The sequence below is a fragment of the Chelmon rostratus genome, chromosome 22 (assembly GCF_017976325.1).
Source record: "Chelmon rostratus isolate fCheRos1 chromosome 22, fCheRos1.pri, whole genome shotgun sequence".
Taxonomy (NCBI): Eukaryota; Metazoa; Chordata; class Actinopteri; order Chaetodontiformes; family Chaetodontidae; genus Chelmon; species Chelmon rostratus.
The window spans coordinates 1,050,504-1,066,620 of NC_055679.1; positions in this window are offsets into that span (position 1 = coordinate 1,050,504).

Consider the following 16,117-nt stretch of genomic DNA (forward strand, 5'->3'; position numbering starts at 1 on the left):
TGGATTTTCTCTGCTGGCTAATGTGTTGTATGCATCGTAGTCTAAACTCTGGGTCATTATGATATTTTGTCTTAAATTGTTCCTTTTTTTTTTGCCTGTAGCTCTGGTTGCCAGTGTACCTCTGGGACATGTACATTTTCTTATTTTTCTGGACTTCAAGATTCATGTTGTACCTCTGGGACATGTACATTTTCTTATTTTTCTGGACTTCAAGATTCATGTTGTACCTCTGGGACATGTATTTTTTCTGTTTGCTTGGGAAAGCAGGATCCGTCTTGTACTTGTCTGTGATTTTCTTTTTCTGTTTGCTCCGGAAAGCAGGATCCGTCTTGTACTTGTCTGTGATGTTCTTTTTCTGTTTGCTCCGGAAAGCAGGATCCGTCTTGTACTTGTCTGTGATGTTCTTTTTCTGTTTGCTCCGGAAAGCAGGATCCGTCTTGTACTTGTCTGTAATGTTCTTTTTCTGTTTGCTCCGGAAAGCAGAATCTGTTGCATATTTTCTATTGAGTTTTTCCTTCATTTTTGTTTGAATTTCAGGATCTGCATAATAACGCTTGAATGACATTAGCCGTTTTTTGCGATGATGACTGTCTTGTGCAAATGTGGTTTTTGCAGTCTGCTTTTTTTTCTTTCTAAATTCTGGACAGCTGGCATACTTGTTCTTCTGACGTAGGATTCTTCTTGTCCTCTTCAGTTCATGAGACAATGGTGCACAGTCATTTTTGTTGTCACTTGCATTCCGCCTTGCTTTTTTTCGTCGCTGTTTACTCAGCTTGGAGACATTTACTGTTTGTGGGACAACTTGTGGGATTGCTGAGGATGTATTAGGGACGTCCAAACATTTGTCACTGATGCGAGCTGTCGGAACCTCTTCTTGCGGTGGGGAGGGGACAATTTCATACTGGGTGTCTTTTGATTGTTCAAAGCGTGCACCGAAACCGACAGCTTCAAATGATACAGGAACAAACTCGTAGCTGGCATAATCTCCACGATTTTTAAACAGTTTGTCCAGGTGGTCAGCCAGGTCACTGAGTTGAGAGAAGGTAATCATGATTGCAGTTCCGTAGTGGTGTGGTAAGCCTGCTGCATTTCTTGTGTGTGAATCAAACACTCCATATCTCCCTGATTTGTCACGGAAAACTGCAATGCACTCTGGAGTTATCAGGATTAAAGCCAGGCTGACTTCTGCTGACAGGCACTCTAGCTGTGTGGCAAGGGACAGCCCCCACTGCTCTCCTCCTGAGCTGGGTGCTTTGGCTTTAAGGGGGCCTAGTCTGGGAACAGACATGTGGACGTCGTACATGTTTGTGTCTGTCAGCACTTGTTTTGGCATTTCCTCTAATGTCAGGTGGTTACTTTGGAATTTTTTGTCCAGAATTAGCTGTTGTTTAATTCCAATATAAAGTGAGTCTCCTGTTGCCAAAACTTTGTCAAGGGCAGTCGTGTTGAACTGACTGCCCTCATTCTGGTAAGCCAGGAAAGTCAGGGACATGCAAGTGCACTGGTGATTTCTGGAGAATTTTTTGTATCTGCTGTCACTCTGACTATGACTTGCCCTCACAGTTTGAACTTGTTGTTTCTCTGCCCTGGCTGTGACCTGAAATTATGTTATAAAAAGGATTGTTACCATTAGCATTACTCTGTTTTACATATTATTAGCACTGCTATTATTATTATTGCTGTGATAGTAGTATAAATAATGTATTTTAACTAATTTAATAAAGAAAAAGTAAACTAAGGCTTTCTGTAACATTTTACAAGACCTTAAAGGGACAGTTTGTTGAAGTGGGGTTGTATGAGGTACAAATGGCCATTCAGTATAGTATCTGCAGTAGAAAGGTCTCTGCTGAGAACTCACCTGCAACTCACTCACCAGTCCTCCACACAGGCAGGCTCCTTGTCGAGCTGTATCACACTTCAGCTGTTTGGATCAGCAGTGTGAGGAAGAGGTGGAGTGACACAGTATTGAGTGAGTTGCAGGTGAGTTGGTTAGTTACTTTTTTCTCCTCCAGGTGATGCATTGGAAATTTTCACTTTGTATCATACTTTGTATCATTAAACTGGTGTATTATTTTGAGGCAGTGAAAATATGTTGTCCCTCATTCACAAGAGTAAACTGCCTGTGTCTTGGTGCAGCTTGATGTGCCGGTGTTTCTCAGTGGGAAGGTGGGCAGGAGACCTTTCTACTAGGGGTGGGCGATATGGCAAAAACATATCACAATACAGTGAAATTAGTAAACAGTATAATCACAATCTTGATTTTATCATGATTTTTATACATTGATTATAACTATTCTTGTTTTGGTTTTTTTTACTATTTTGCTTGTTACTGTGCAACAGTGCATTCCAATACAGCCCTCAAAAAAATAAAATATAACAGCATTTAGCACAAAGAACCTGAACAGATTTTAATCAGACAGTGAAGATCTGACCGAGTTACCTCATGTGGCTCCTCAGGCTCCTCCACAGGCTGCTACAGCTGATCTCAGCTGTTCTGACTTAAAAAGGCTGGGCCATGCCTCATTCGGCTAAACTCTCAACTCCATACTCAAGTCTGATTCGAAGCTGCCACATCAATGATAATGACAGAGCGCGTGAGCAGATCGTTGTTCTAATCGATCTAATATTGTCATATCGCACACCCCTACTTTCTACTACAGATAATATACTGGATGGCCATTTGTACCTCATACAACCCCACTTCAAAAAAGGTGAACTATCATTTTAAAATGTCAATATATTTAACAGCATGTTCAACAGTTTACTTAAAGACATGTCTGTGTCATTTGATGATAATTAAATTAAGGCATCTTCCACACACACACACACACACTCTCTCTCTTTTGTCTTGTATAGTCTATAACTTAGCACCAGTAGTAGTAGTCATAGCGGTAGCAGCAGTGCTAGCAGTTTAATAAATGTAATTTCAGCTAACTAAAATAAATAAATGCTTTGTCTAACATGTAACCAGACATAAATATATAAACATATTGAACATATTTTACAAGCACTTTGCATACTTATCTTTAACCCACAAGGCCAGTTGAAGTACTTACCAAAAGAATAATAATGTTCATAAAACCTCTGTTCCAACTTAACGGTGATAAAACATGCCCGTCATTGTTAATTGTGTTTTTGAGTTGAAGTCAACCACACACAGTCACTTTATTTAACCCCAGATGTACCCAAATGTAAATGTCCTGCGTGTCAGCAGGGGAATAGAGAAACTTACTTCATTAGCTGGGGAACGAGAGGTGGAGGGTGCATCACAGTTAAACCAGGGCCAGCTAGCTGATGAGGGAATCGGTGATTGGGCCGCCTATAACAAAACATAATACCAATGAATCTTAAACACATGCGGCAACAGAACTGACTACACTGATACAAAAAGTTGACCAAATTAATTTGAATTAGCCAGTACTATTTGTGAAATGCAGAGAAAGATAATGCTATCAGAGATTTAACATGGACCACAGTTTCATTTAGATGCAGCACATAGTACTGTAAACAATTTTTGTGTGTGGATTGAAGAGGGAAGAAAATACCTTCGCTGGGGAGGGGGGGTCGCAGCCTGTGTCTGTAATGGTCCAGGATGGCACGGTTGGAGAAGGTGTCTTGATCCTGGCCACCTGACAACATATTATAGCACATTCAGTGAAATTGAAGACTTTAATGAAACAATGCACTTTATTAAGATGGAGTGAAATTTACCTTTGCAGCCGGTGAACAGCAGGGCGTTGCTGCATCACCCACACTCAAGGACATTCTGGTTGGGGGTGATCGAACCAGCTGTTGACATGAAAACCAATATCTCAGACAAAGTGGACAGTCTAGTAATGCTTCGGTGAGGACAGTGTGTATTCTGGAAGTGTATGTTGTTTCTGTTAGCTGTGAGGAAAAGTAGCATACGTTGCTCACTGCTGGAGACCTGCGTTGGGGTCTGGCTGTGGTCTCAGGTCGTCTGTCCACCTACACAATGAGAGAAAACATGATACCAATTAGGCTTTAATCATGGTCCAGGATGGCACAGTTGGTGAAGGTGTCTTGATCCTGGCCACCTGACAACATATTATAGCACATTCAGTGAAACTGAAGACTTTAATGAAACAATGCACTTTATTAAAATGGACTGAAATTTACCTTTGCAGCCGGTGAACAGCAGGGGGTTGCTGCATCACCCACACTCAAGGACATTCTGGTTGGGGGTGATCGAACCAGCTGTTGACATGAAAACCAATATCTCAGACAAAGTGGACAGTCTAGTAATGCTTCGGTGAGGACAGTGTGTATTCTGGAAGTGTATGTTGTTTCTGTTAGCTGTGAGGAAAAGTAGCATACGTTGCTCACTGGAGACCTGCGGTGGGGTCTGGCTGTGGCCTCAGGTTGTCTGGCCACCTACACAATGAGAGAAAACATGATATCAATTAGGCTTTAATCATTACAGTTACACAGGTCACCCACTGAATATCCATTAGATATATGTTTGAGAATAGCTTGAATTTGTCCAACTACCATTATTATTTGTATCAATGCACATTTTTAGAAGTCTACGCAGTATGTAAGCCTGAAATAATACATAATTGATAAAATGTGAACCACTCAAATTACCTTCTTGTGCTTTGGAGGGGTCTGGCAGTCCACTGGGCAAGACAGATGAGAAGGAGACACTTCCTCCATAGCACTTAATGCTGTGCTGCTGAACCAGACTGGGTTCAGTGGAAAGAAGCACTCCTCCACCTGTGAAACAAAGAGCAAAATCCACTGACAATATGTCATATCAAATACATAAATTACACAATAATAACCAATTAAGATATTTTAAGAAATATAAAAAACAACAAAAAAACAAACAAACCTGCTGCTGAGCCATCCTGGTCTGGGCTGAACCCTTGGACTTGGAAGGTTCACCAGGCTGGCTCGTCTGAAATGAAAAATAGTATTGCATTGCATTAAACAAATTGTAAACGACTTAAGAAAAATTTTCACGCACTCTCATACACACATTCCACTGTAAAAATTACCTTGCGGCAATGACTGGCTGGCTGCCACTGAAAGGGGTCAGGTGACCGTGGAGCGGGGGCCTCTCCCCTCACAACCAGTTTAGGAGAGAATTTCCTAACTGGTGGTGAAGGCCTGGGAGAGACCTGGGGTGCTGGTGGTGGTGTCTCCAGTTGCTGCATGGTGGCTGACCACAGCAAATGGACGAGGATCCCCATCCCATCATGATCGCTCAGATGGACCTGCAGAAATTACATAACCAAATTCATTTACAGACAAAGTTTTACCCACAAAAAGCAGCTGCTGTCAAACATTTCTTTTTCCACACAAGGACATTCTACTTACACCATCACTGCTCCACAGCTGCAGCCGGTCATGGGGGAAGTACTCCACAGCTGAGAAGTACCGCACACCTAAAAAAATAAAATCATTCAGTATAATCTCCATGCATGTAATTGTGACTTTTTACTCATTACTACACCTCAATGCATATTGCATTTTAAAAACGTAACTCCATTTAATCTAAGAGTCTTTTTACATACCCATGCGTGCTGAAACACGGTGGTATTCCTGACGAAGGAGGTCCTGGTAAGACACTTCACAGTTCAGGCGGGGAGGGAAGTCAACAACAAAAACCTGTAGAAAACAAAAACATGTTCATTTCATCTGTCATCATTTCATCACATCCAATTACAATACATAAACATTATGATTTAAAAGTTAATTCAATCTAATTCGACTAGCTAATGTACTATTGCTAATACTATTAAGAATGAAGATTGAAGCAGGCCATGAAAAAGCTTACGTTGGGCCAGCGGCTGCGAATGCCGATGAGGAGCTTGGTGTAGTCGGCGGCAGCCTCCTCGATGGTCCTGCTGGCTGTCAGGTTGTTGCTAGGCGCCAGAAGACAAACGGCGTCAGGGATCCGAGGAACCACAGCATTCAGCACCTCGGTCCGCAGGGCAGAGGCAGCAGCCCCTGGGGTCGACATGAAGCCAAAGGAAAAGGGTTCCTCTGGCATCTGGACCAAACCATCTACAATGGCTCGTAGATGGGAGTCTCCGACAATCAGAACAAACTGCAACAACAAACATAACTTCTTTAGCAACAAAGTCATCAACCCCTCTCAACATCAGCTGTTTGCTTCATTAACTGGACAACAATAATACCTTCTTGTCAGGAGACTCAGGTGGCATGACCAATTTGTGTCTGTGCCCAGTGAAGGCTGAAACTGGCCATGGCAGCACTCTGTGGCGGTAGCCAGTACCGCGGCCTGTAAGGAAATAAACAAAACAAATAATGTAAAAAGTTAATGAATCAAGCAAACCTGAAAATAAACGTAAACTAACAGAAGCAGTTTATAAGCTTTAACCAACAGAATATGAATTAATGATTAATTACTTTAGTTATAACTTGAAGATAAAATAAGTGGATACTCACGTGCACGAAAGTCGGCACGCACATCATCCAATCTCCAGAACTGTGCACCTGGGAGTGATGTTCCAAAGATCTGAAGATAGATAATCAAGACATTAATCCTAACACAGTCTGGACAGTCTTGCAATGTCTCAATTTATACAAAGTCTGTTGTTCAAAACAAGTTTCTGTGTGTGTGTCGGTTGTGATGAGAACATACGCTGTTAACTGGAGATCGGGAGCAGGGGGGTTGGGTCTCCATGGTCCTTGACCCACCATCCGGTGGGGACTCTGCCTGGTCGAGCTTCCTCCATCGCAGCTTCGCCGCCTGGGAACGCCTCCCCTTCCTCGGCATCCTGCTGGAGACAACTCAGACAAAAGAGCTACTGCACAAAATTAGAGGATTCAAAAATAACTGTCTGCTGTATTATAATATCTAATATGTAAACAGGAAGGATAGAGTAGAGATAAGGTGACAGAGAGAAAGATGTTTTTAGATGTATGTGGAAGATGATGATGAAACTCCAGGAATCTCAACGACGATCTCCAAATGCTGCCAACAAGCGGTTTGTAAATCTCTGACCGTGACCAAAGGGAACCTGCAATAAGAAACAAGCTAGGGGCATTACGGACACTTCTTAGACATCTTTTCATGCTATGTGTGTGTGCACCCACCTAACTTCAGCAAATATACCAGTAGTAAGTATGAACATGCACAAGCAAAAAATGTAATATTTGTAGTATTAACTGTGTTAATTTACCACACTGAAAGTTAGTTTTTAAATCTGATGTCTACTAGTTTGGCCAATAATGAATGAATGAATTTGTTTAAAGGAACATGTCTATAAAAAACACACAGACGCACACCAGAACACACCATTCTCCATTAACAAAAGCATTATATTTACTTATTTGACATAAAACACTTTGCCTCACTAGACAGTCTAAATACTCATTCTACTACAGGGATCAGCAACCTTTGTGACATGGGGTGTGATTTTATTGTATCAATATAGGCCACATATTTTTTGAAGATATGTTCCTGTTATTCACAAAAAACTGGTTCCTATTTCAAAACACTGCTTTTCAGAAACGTGTAGAAAATATGTAGCAACCGCATACTGCACTGGGAACATTTAAAAAAGTATTTATTATATCAGAATGAAACAGCCACGACATTTCAACCACATGTACAAACCCTGGACACAAGTGACAAACAGCCAATCATTGAACAGCTGTGTGGTCTGGTTGCAGCGTCATCTCCAGGTGTGTTCATTAACAACACAACATATATGTATGAGATGAGATGTATGAGAACGTGAGCGCTGCAGGAGCGGAGACTATAAACAAAACGGCACGTCAGTCTGGCCCAACTCTGAAGCAGGTGGTAATAATGAGACCGGCCGCTCTCTTTCAAAATAAATGCACAAAACGTCCCCGGCGGTGAGCCATTTAGGTGGCGGTGCCAGGTGTCGCTGGGCGACGTGCCAAAGGTTGCCGAACCCTGTACCCCTGTACAGCCATCTTAAATCACTGTTTTCTTAAATGGAGTCTGGCAGCTATCACACATAACGGCAACAGGTGACTGTAAATGAGCGCCTGGCCCAACTATTAAGCAGGTGGTAATAATGAGACCGCTCTCTCTCCAGCTCTCCTTTCAAAATAAATGCACAAAACGTTCCCGGCAGTGAGCCATATAGCGGTGCCAGGTGTCGCTGATAATGCGGCGACGTGCCATCTTAAATCACTGTTTTCTTAAATGGAGTCTGGCAGCTATCAAACATCTTAGTCAAAATCGAAAATGACTTATCTGTGTAGAAATCATATGTACAATTGTTTTAAGCAAGCACAATAACTTGAACCAACAGAAGGAAATATGAAAACATAAATTAACCGAGTTTGAGTTCAGACGTTCGCACATTTTCCCGTCGTTTGAGCGGCTGTAATATTCTTGCACAACCAACTGAACATATTTGAATGTTTTTCAGGCAATTGCAGTCGAAACACGATAGAGTCACGTCAAACATAATCCCACAATTTCGGACTAGCAGTGACGTTCTGGTACTGCTGTGTGTTCTAGCTAATGCTCTGATGCTAGCAAGTTAAAAAGACAAAGCGTATTCTTACCTCTGATGCGATCAAAGGGGAAGAGCAGAGCCGCGGAGGGGTTTTATATGACCGCGCCTAACAACAAACTCGCGTGAATCAAACTTACCAATAGGACTCGTCTTGTATTGACTGTCAAATCAGATGATGGATGGCCTGTACACGTCATTCCTGTTTGCCTGACAACAGCTGGAGAACAGTGTTTTACGAACCAGCCGAAATTCTCGTAAATTCTTGGACGTCCCGCAAGATGTGTGTGCGTGCTGTGCGTCGGTAAAACTTAACACAAAGCCCAACAATTAAAAAGCACATGCATGCTCCTGTCCTTGTAGGATTGCGCATACTCCAATGCACAAATACTGAAGGTGAAATAAAGAAACGATCTGTTAGTCTAAGAGTGATCACTAATTTTAATGGCCTATTATTTATGACTTTGTTATTACGCCAGGCTCGCTCCGCCAGCGTGAGCTCGCGCGCCGGAGTAGCGTGAGGTCGCGCGCTGGCACGCGCTGCTGGGGGAGCAGCAGCAGAATACAGGACTGTGAATTACTGAAGTGTCCTTTGAACATATTTTCTATCAGCAATTATGTGTAAATATTAAAGTTGATGGCGTTCACGCGTGTCTCCCACATAGCCAATTTTCAACCTTCTCAGTGCCAGTGTTTCTGTGGCTTTCTCGTGTCTGTCTCTGTTGATCACCTCAGCTGACGGAGCTAACAGCTAACGGCGCTAATAGAGCTAACGGCGCTAACGCTAACAGAGCTAACGGTGCGAACATTTCTAATAGAGCTAGCAGAGCTAACGGCTCTAATGTTAACGGCAGTAATAGCGCTAACGGAGTTAACAAGGGGGCGGGGGATGGGGTTTTCATTATGCATTTGTCTGTGTGTGTGTCTACATGGAGATGTGTCTGGTATATGTGTCTGAATGTGTGTGTGTGTGTATGTGTGTGTGTGTGTGTTTGTCTGTGTGGATATGTGGGGCTCAGCAGGCTTTAGCTCAGAGGTTGCCATGAAATAGCTGTAGGGGCCAGTGACTCGGTGCATTGCCCCTTGTCCCTAATAATAATAATAAGAAGAAGAAACGCGCAAGATAACGATAGTGACTATCGTTATCGCCCCGAGTCACTGGCCCCAACAGCTATGAAATAGCTGCAAGTGTGTCTGTCTGCTTGAACTACATATTTATCAAACTGTCCCTCGTATTTTGAACAAGCAGCTCAACCAGTTCCTACATGGAGATGTGTCTGGTATATGTGTCTGAATGTGTATGTGTGTGTGTGTGTTTGTCTGTGTGGATATGTGGGGCTCAGCAGGCTTTAGCTCAGAGGTTGCCATGAATTAGCTGTAGGGGCCAGTGACTCGGTGCATTGCCCCTCCCTAATAATAATAATAAGAAGAAGAAACGCGCAAGATAACGATAGTGACTCGGGGCTTTGCCCCGAGTCACTATCGTTATCGTCCCGAGTCACTGGCCCCAACAGAAGAAGACAGAACAGAAGAAACACGCAAGATAACGATAGTGACTCGGGGCAAAGCCCCGAGTCACTATCCCCACCTGCTGATAATTATCCCCACCTGCTGATAATTACCTCTCTACCTCTCCCACTTTTTACCTATTCCTGTTCCTGTTTCTTCCGAACAACTTGCGATTGTGTCAAAACCGTAGCTGATATCAAAAAACCGATTACACTGTGAGATGCGGACAAGTCTGGGCCAGATGTACATGTGTTTTATGTCCAGAGAAAACTGACAAAATGGCCGATTTAAAAAGACACTGTCCGGCAGGCTGCGACTCAGAGAACAGGAGTTTGTATTGTATGCAGTGAGATTTGGGTTCGGCGAACCTCCTGAACTAAGTCCTCTGGTGAGAGAACCGTACCTCCGATCAGATTGTACTATAGATCATCGGACTCCCGAGACCTTCCTGAGTCCGACCATCTCCTCGTTTTATTCCTGAGACAACAACTTTTCGTTTTATGGCGATCTAAAGACAGGAGGCATTTCTGCTTTGCTCACAAAACAGCTCTGAATTTTAACATGGGACTTAATGGGAGAACAGGAGGGCGCTGGCTGCACAAAACGTCTCACTATTTAAATTCAGTAAGTCTCTCGGCTTTTTTGAGGACATCACACGAAAGAGGACAAGTTTGTCTACAAAAGATCCCAAAATTATGCGTGTAGAGTGTAATTTGTGGCCGTAGCGACGAGAAAAAGAGAAGATTTTCAGATCGTTTTTAGACTCTGTGCCACTCTAGCACGCACTCTAGCACGAACATTCCGCGCAATACACACCCATTATAATCTCAAAATTTCCCGCCAAACGATCACTGTCATTGAACAGTGACTGATCAAAAACTATAGGACCAATCAAAATGTGGATGAACACACCAATAGACCAGACTTGGGTCTACATTTTAAAGTTGAAATGAAGTCTCTCGGTGAATGTATGCCTGAGCTACAGATGTTTGAAAAACTCCAATTTCAATCTTGTTTTTTTCGCCCGTCCCATTCATTTCTTATGGGAAATTTATCGCAGTTTTTCGCGTCTTACGACGCGAAAAACTGCGATAAATTTGAGAAAAGTAATAGCACACCGATCCCGAACAATACGCACGTTTTGATATATAATTTGCGAGGGTTTTCTCAAAGCTGTGGGACGAGTTTGAGGACGAAAACTTGGAGGAAGATGAAAAATAATAATAAGAAGAAGAAGAAGAAACGCGCGGGATAGTAATAAGTGACTCGGGGCTACGCCCCGAGTCACTGGCTCCTGCAGCTATTTCATAGCTGTAGGAGCCAGTGACTCGGGACGTTGCCCCGTGTCCCTAATAATAAGAAGAAACGCGCGGGATAGTAATAAGTGACTCGGGGCTACGCCTCGGAGCGTGCCCCGTGTCCCTAACTAGAAAATTCCCCCTGGGAAATTTTGAAAGGGACACGGGGTGCGTTTGAGCCGACAAAATTATCTACGTTTTAAAGTTTGAATGAAGTCTCTAGGAGAAACTATGGCGAAGCAGCGGACAATTGAAAAAGGCTGCAATGTGAGAAAACGGCAGATATCAGAGGTAGTCAGTCCCTGATTAATGAATTGCTCTCAGCTGTGTTTCTGTGGCTTTCTCCTTGTCTGTCTCTGTTGATCACCTCAGCTGTCTGTGTCTGCTTCTCTCCTCTGCTTCATGTCTCTGTTAACATGAATTAATGAACTGAATCAATAAACATGAATGGAGCTAATGCTAACGGAGCTAACAGAGCTAACACTAACGGAGCGAACAGCTAACGGTGCGAATAGAGCTAACAGCTCTAACGCTAACAGAGCTAACTGTGCTAACAGAGCTAATAGAGCTAACGGCGTTAACAAGGGGGCGGGGGGATGGGGTTTTCATTATGCATTTGTCTGTGTGTGTGTGTTTATGTATCTGTCGTTGTGTGTGACTGCGTATGTGTGTGTCTTCGTCTGTTTCTGTGGCTTTCTCCTTGTCTGTCTCTGTTGATCACCTCAGCTGTCTGTGTCTGCTTCTCTCCTCTGCTTCATGTCTCTGTTAACATGAATTAATGAACTGAATCAATAAGCATGAATGGAGTTAATGCTAACAGAGCTAACAGAGCTAACACTAACAGAGCTAACACTAACGGAGCTAACAGCTAACGGTGCGAATAGAGCTAACGGCGCTAACGCTAACAGAGCTAACTGTGCTAACAGAGCTAACAGAGCTAACGGCGTTAACAAGGGGGCGGGGGGATGGGGTTTTCATTATGCATTTGTCTGTGTGTGTGTGTTTATGTATCTGTCATTGTGTGTGACTGCGTATGTGTGTGTCTTCGTCTGTTTGTGTGTGTGTGTCTGCTTGAACTACACAAGCAGCCCAACCAGCTCCAACATGGAGATGTGTATAGTATATATGTGTCTGAATGTGTGTGTGTGCGTGTGTGCCTGTGTAACTTCTGCCCCACCTGCTGATAATTACCTCTGCACCTCTCCCACTGTTTACCTGTTCCTGTTCAGTTTTGACGTGCTGTTTTTAATCACTTTTTAGCTGTTGGTTAGCCCTTTTTGTGTGTGCATTTGTGTGACTACTGTCTCAACCTCTTTGGCAAAGAGCTTTCTGAAGCTGAGTTTAACTGCTTGTTGGACAGAGATTGTTTTCAAACAATGCCCTTGTTTTGACTGAGCTCGTTAAGATAATCATTCTCAGGCTGGTTGTCCTGCAGATGTGTGTGCGTGGGTTATTGACCGGTGTGTGTGTAAATGACAGTTGCACCTGTTAAACTCCTCCCTTGAAAAGCGGCTTTTTCGCTGTCGGTTTCTTCCGAACAACTTGCGATTGTGTCAAAACCGTAGCTGCTATCAAAAAACCGACTACACTGTGAGATGCGGACAAGTCTGGGCCAGATGTACGTGTGTTTTATGTCCAGATATTTTTTAGAAAAATGACAAAATGGTCGACTTAAAAAGACTCTGCGACTCAGAGAACAGGAGTTTGTATTGTATGCAGTGAGATTTGGGTTCGGCGAACCTCCTGAACTAAATCCTCTGGTGAGAGAACCGTACCTCGTATCAGAGTGTACTATAGATCATCGGACTCCCGAGAACTTCCTGAGTCCGGCCATCTCCTCGTTTTATTCCTGACACAACAACTTTTCGTTTTATGGCGATCTAAAGACAGGAGGCATTTCTGCTTTGCTCACAAAACAGCTCTGAATTTTAACATGGGACTTAATGGGAGAACAGGAGGGCGCTGGCTGCACAAAACGTCTCACTATTTAAATTCAGTAAGTCTCTCGGCTTTTTCGAGGACATCACACGAAAGAGGACAAGTTTGTCTACAAAATGAGCCCAAAATTATGCGTGTAGAGTGTAATTTGTGGCCGTAGCGACGAGAAAAAGAGAAGATTTTCAGATCGTTTTTAGACTCTGTGCCACTCTAGCACGCACTCTAGCACGAACATTCCGCGCAATACACACCCATTATAATCTCAAAATTTCCCGCCAAACGATCACTGTCATTGAACAGTGACTGATCAAAAACTATAGGACCAATCAAAATGTGGATGAACACACCAATAGACCAGACTTGGGTCTACATTTTAAAGTTGAAATGAAGTCTCTCGGTGAATGTATGCCTGAGCTACAGATGTTTGAAAAACTCCAATTTCAATCTTGTTTTTTTCGCCCGTCCCATTCATTTCTTATGGGAAATTTATCGCAGTTTTTCGCGTCTTACGACGCGAAAAACTGCGATAAATTTGAGAAAAGTAATAGCACACCGATCCCGAACAATACACACGTTTTGATATATAATTTGCGAGGGTTTTCTCAAAGCTGCGGGGCGAGTTTGAGGACGAAAACTTGGAGGAAGATGAAAAATAATAAGAAGAAGAAGAAGAAGAAGAAGAAACGCGCGGGATAGTAATAAGTGACTCGGGGCTACGCCCCGAGTCACTGTCTCCTGCAGCTATGAAATAGCTGTAGGAGCCAGTGACTCGGGACGTTGCCCCGTGTCCCTAATAATAATAATAAGAAGAAGAAACGCGCGGGATAGTAATAAGTGACTCGGGGCTACGCCCCGAGTCACTGGCTCCTGCAGCTATTTCATAGCTGTAGGAGCCAGTGACTCGGGACGTTGCCCCGTGTCCCTAATAATAAGAAGAAGAAGAAGAAGAAACGCGCGGGATAGTAATAAGTGACTCGGAGCGTGCCCCGTGTCCCTAATAAGAAGAAGAAGAAGAAGAAGAAGAAGAAGAAACGCGCGGGATAATAATAATGGTTAACGCTTGGCATGAAAAAGTAAATAGATAACAAAATCAGTTTTGCCATTGGGAGGAACGCCTGGATCAGTTGTAGAAAAAAAAACATAATTAATGTCAAGTTCTTTATGTGTGTGAATCGTTTCAAGAAAAAGAAGGAGAGATAATTATCTTGTTGATGGTTGTGGTTGGCATCAGCAGCTTGGTCTGCATCTCCTCTGCTGGGGCTGGCATCCTCCGCTACAAAAAAGCAAGTAGAAGATTAAATACAACTGTTTCAGTGTGACGGTTTTGACTGTAGAGTATCATTTGTTTCATGTTTCACATCAATTCAGAAAGAGAACAACTGAGTGATCCAAAACTGGACTTAACCTAATATTTGCTTTTACCTGAATGTCCTCTTTTGTGGTTCAGCCTCCTCCCTAACATCGCTGTCCCTATCCAGTCTGCATCTGCAGGATTTATCATCACAGCAACTCTGTGGCACTCAAGAAACCTGCTGCAGTTGCAGTTTCCTGTCTTGAACACGGCACTGTCCTTATCATCTTACTGTCTCATATTTCTGACCCAAAATAAATACATAAATAAATACATAAATAAATAAATACAGTTGCACCACTAAGACTTGATTTGTAACATTATGTAACATACAATGATTGTTATTTCCAGCCAACACATACCACCGTGATGTCATCATTAATGTGTACAGAAAAATGGATTCTCATGAAACAAAAAGACAATTAAAAATAAAATTACATGCACCCTTTGAGCATGCTCAGACACTGATACAACATATGGAAAATAAACTTTGGTCAAGCAGCCAGGCAGAAGTGGAGGGACAGCCGTTACCGGACCTGTACAGGCCGTCGGCCGACACCATCACTCTCCACTATCCACTCAGCTACCAGATGCAACATGAAGACATAAGTGTAGCAAAACCCCAGGAATGAATTGTATGTGGTAACCCACATAAAGAAAAACATATAAATGTAAATAAAATAAATGCACCCAGAGTACATCCACAAAAGCTAGAAATACATGCATGATCGGCTAGCAAATGTAATTACATACATATATTTTGCAGACAGAAGACAAACATTTAAGACTTAATAAGTGTTGGCTGGAGAGGCTATTAGCCAGTCAAAATACAAAACACAGGACTGTGATAGCTATAGTATGTTTGAAGAACACCTGACTGAACACATTTATCAGGTTGTGAAATGTAAATGTGATCAATCAGAGTATTCTTGTCTGTCGTGGATTCTGTAACTAATTGAGTGTAACCTCTGGATTGAAACAAATCTCTAATACTTTTTTTTCCTTTTGAGAGGAGATCCTCATTGAAGTCACCACAAACAACAATTGGCTGATGATTCATTAAATCCAATGAGTCCAAGAGGCTTTTCAAGTTTGGTAAGAATGTTTGCAAACCAAAATCTGGTGGCTTGTACACAGTCGCTATGAGTAGTTTGACTGGCGCCTCAATCTTTAAAACAACAAATTCCAGGTCTGTAACATCTTGCATGTACCTACGAGCCTCTGCTTGAACATTGCTCTTAGAATACACTGCAACTCCACCTCCAGCTTTTTTTGCCATGTCCACACAGCTGTTGTAAGACATCTGTCTGCTGCGTGTGAACATGGTGTATCCCTCCAGATGGAAAGTTGGGGATACAGAGGACCCTGACAGATGTGTCTCTGTCAAACACAACACATCTGCCAACCTGAGTTCATGATGGGCTTTCAGGTCCACAAAATGAGATGGAAGTCCTTGTGTGTTGTGGTGGATAATAGTCACAGTCTGAAGTGATTGGTCCATTGATTTAAAGTGGTGCAACAGTGGTCTGGCT